We start from the raw sequence: 433 nt of genomic DNA, 5'->3' as shown, positions 1-433 counted from the left end.
GAATTCTGCCTTTCTGCTGACTCATTTCGAATATTTTCTCCCAGACACGCACATAAACACAAACACATGAAGTTACATACTAGTGATTGTTAACAGCATTCTGATGTTTTTCTGATGAAGAACTAAAATCTGGAGATTACCTATTTTTGGATGAAAAAAAAACTGAAAATCTGTTAACTAGTAATGGAAATCTAGAGAAATCTGGTTTTACCTGAGAATCTGGCGTCACTGCCCAATAACTAGCATGGCACAGCTGTTTGACTGGCAACATGAAACCTCGATTCATCTGTGTATATAATCAGCTTTTTTTCTGTAATTTAAGCTACACTATCAATATGCATGATATATATTCGGACTATCGGTGCTATATTCCAAACACACACGTAAGAAATTCAAACAGCTAACAACACGAAATACGGGGGGAAAAATCCCT

Source organism: Penaeus monodon, chromosome 28 (genome assembly GCF_015228065.2).
Source record: "Penaeus monodon isolate SGIC_2016 chromosome 28, NSTDA_Pmon_1, whole genome shotgun sequence".
Taxonomy (NCBI): Eukaryota; Metazoa; Arthropoda; class Malacostraca; order Decapoda; family Penaeidae; genus Penaeus; species Penaeus monodon.
The sequence above is the reverse complement of the archived record's forward strand: the minus strand, read 5'-3'. Positions refer to the sequence as shown.